The sequence below is a fragment of the Camelus bactrianus genome, chromosome 8, assembly GCF_048773025.1.
Source record: "Camelus bactrianus isolate YW-2024 breed Bactrian camel chromosome 8, ASM4877302v1, whole genome shotgun sequence".
NCBI classification, from domain to species: Eukaryota; Metazoa; Chordata; class Mammalia; order Artiodactyla; family Camelidae; genus Camelus; species Camelus bactrianus.
In genome coordinates, this window is record NC_133546.1 from 89,697,969 (window position 1) to 89,701,248 (window position 3,280).

General features: G+C 42.7%; 1 long non-coding RNA gene across 1 annotated transcript; it reads right to left on the reverse strand.

The window, feature by feature from the left end:
* Positions 1-335: 335 nt before the first annotated feature.
* Positions 336-2,360, reverse strand: LOC141578415 (uncharacterized). Its single transcript, XR_012508810.1, has 3 exons — positions 2,173-2,360; positions 1,517-1,637; positions 336-778 (listed from the first exon to the last, which is right to left on the reverse strand). It is a non-coding gene; the product is annotated as an uncharacterized LOC141578415 (long non-coding RNA).
* Positions 2,361-3,280: the final 920 nt, after the last annotated feature.

The following is a 3,280-nucleotide window of genomic DNA, read 5'->3' on the forward strand; positions in this document are numbered from 1 at the left end:
GGCTAATGAGTGAAAAATGCTCAAAAATTCACTGGTCATCAAATGCAAACAAAAACAATGAAAAAGCACTTTTGCTTATCATATTGGCAAATATTTTTAAGATATTCTAGCTAGTGTCCATCTGTGGGAGAACAAATCATGAGCGACTTTTTCAGAGGATGACATATCAATGGATTTGTAAGCTCTGAAAAACGTACATACACACTGACTCAACTCCACTTCTAGGAATCGTTTCCTTTAGGAAAAAAAAATCAGTCCAAAAAGATGTACCCATCAGGGCATTTACACAGCACTGTTTACAAAGGTGGGAAGAAAAACTGAAGTGAAATCATATCCAGCGATAGAGAATTGGTTACATAAGTAATTGTGCATTTTTTCATTCCCCAATGGAGAAGGAATTTCTAGTCACTTGAAAGGAGTCTGTGATGAATGTAAATGTCACATCCAGGGACTAAATTTCCAGAAGCCTTAACTAAAAAAATACACATACAAGATCACAGGAATGTCTGTACAAGAAGGATGCAACTCAAACATTCTTTCTGACAGTGGAAAATGGAGAAAACTTAACTGTCCGCCATCAAGACAATGATGCGGTAAATCAAGGCGAGCTGCGGGCGCTGAGGGAGCCGGCGTTTCGCCGTGGTCCAGGGCCTTGTCCACAGCACTCTCCCACCAAATGTGTCCGTGGACGAGACGACACCCGCACATCAGGAGACCCCTCCAATCTATCTGAAAGGGCCGGGTGAGTCTGGAGTGGGAGGACGTCCATGATATACCCCTGAGTGAATAAAGCGAGCTGCAGAAAAACATATAGTATGGTCTCATTTTTAAATAAAGCATATATACACACACCTATACATTGATTTCTCATACGTGTATATGTATGTATCTCATAGGCATAAAGGTCATGAAATATATATACCAAATTTTCAACAGCTTTTACTCTCAGGAAATAATGGGAAGGGAGTTAGGGGCCTTCCTGTACCACCACAGTTCTCTTTTCCGTATTTCAGTTAAGTATACTTGGAATTTAAAAGTTTATTTAAGTCCGAAGTAAAATGGACCATGCCTCCATAAGACAGAATGCTACACTGGTCTTTAAAAATCATGCCAGGGGAGATAGAATATTGTAGAAAAACATGTAATAAGCCGAATGGAAAATGGAGGTCTCCGAACAGTAAACAGGGACAGAGTGCTCACTGGTTTTTATGACAGAGATGATACACACTAACGAAAAGTACAGAAAATAAATGTTAAATTGTTAATTATTATCTCTGAATAGAGGGACCAGGATAGAATCTTTTGCCCCTTTTTTCAGACATATTATATTTAATGCACATTATTTTTCATCTGAAAAAAGCATTTTTAGACGTGTAGTACCACGCAGTGGGGAATAATACATGAATACTTACAGAAACAAGTAACTAGGAGACACCGCAGCAGCGCCACACAATGTAGAACGGGCAATCCTGATTAAAAAAGCTCAGTTACATAAGGATCCACAAAGTGAGAGCACCTGCTGTAACAGAGCGTGGTCCCCTTCTATTTGTCAGTTGTGTCTTCAGTGCTGAGGCAGTTCTGAGCACGGCCAGTGTCAGTTCCGGTGTCTGGATGGATGCTACTGGAGGTGAGGGCACCTGCAAGCAGAAAGGAAGAACAGAAACAATCCTCTGCCTTTTCTGTCTTGTTTCTTTGTTACTTTAAAAGACAGGCATAAATAAGATAAACTGTGTATCTCCCCTACAGAAATTTCAGTAATGAAACCGTTTTTAAAGGCTTCAGAGCTTATATTCTGTCTATAACTGTCTTTTCAACAAAGCATCATATTTATTAAATGTTAATTGACTCAGTTAATTAACTCCCTGTTGAAATATTCAAGTAAAGAACATGAAAGGCCTTACGTAATAGAACCACACCTGCAGTGACTAGCTCAGCTGTCTTGACGGCAATGCAGTCAGCCCCCACCATCCCGTGGCCCTGAGCTCCTGATGCTGGTAAGAGAGCACGCTGCCGCCTCAGATGGAGAGATACTGTGAAAGCATTTTTTGAACTCTACAGTACTGACAAAACATAACTGACAAATCCCAGGCTCCTTTGAAGCTGTCATTTTTGGTTTCTGGCCAACCCCAGTCAATGAGCAGAACCACCCCATTCCCGAGTCATGGGACTCACGTGGGAAGAAATTTTGTAGAAATTTCCAGGTACAGAATGTAACCATCTATATGTAGAACTCTGACAAAAGAAAAGATGAAATACTCTGATGTTGAAGACACTCAAAATATTCTCCTAAGCCTTAGTAGCTGGAAAGGCTGGGCTTCTCCTCAGCCACTTATTTATTTCACAGCCAGTGAGCATCTCCCACAAACCCTGTTAATCTGTGTCTGCTGGGAGCCTCAGGCACACTCTTGCTATCGATCTTATAAGTCACAGGGCAGACGCGTGTCTCTCATGCCTGCCACCCTCACACAGGCTCGCCTCCTAGCCTCACTGTCTGAACTTGGCCCCATTTTCTCACCTGTTTATTTGGTATCTCTTCTTCTGTAAGCTGCCTGAAATGCTTTTTGGAACAAGTCAGAAGAATGAGTGGGTAGAGAAATGGAAAGTTGGACAGGTGAGAGGTGGGCAGACAGACAGAGAGACTCCAAGAAAAGGGGAACAAATAAAATTCCCTATGCAGAACCCTCTTCTAGTCAGGGAGGAAAACCGCCACGGAGACGTGTGAAGAGGCAGGTGGCTTCGGGCTGTTTCCTGGATTCCATGAAAGTCCCACCAAGAGAGAGGGTAGAACTATAAATGATAAAAGAATAAAGCATGCATGCTTGAAAAATATATCTACAATATGTACTTTCTAAAGAATAGATTCAAATCAGCATGGCCCAATAACACAATCCTTTGGTATTTACAGAAATGAGAATCACATCTCCAAACCACAAGGCATCCCTTCGGAGCACTGAGAGTCTACACGGGGCTGTTATAAAGCCTTCACCACAAAAGCTATGCTCTCCTGCACTTACGAGGAACGAGCAGCTGTGCTCGGGCTGCCCACGTGCATCATTTGCACCCTACAGCATCTCTATGGGGGAGGGACGCCTAGCGAGCCCCATCTCTGCAGGACAGAAAACAAGCCCGGGAGAGGCTAAGCCGACATACCAGTTCTCCATCTCACAGGACTGGTCACTCCAGAGCAGGACTCCAACTCGGACCCACGTTTGTAATCACGGTACTACCGTGCTTTGTGTGCTTTTTGTGTGAATAATACATTTGTTTCTGGCATGAAAAT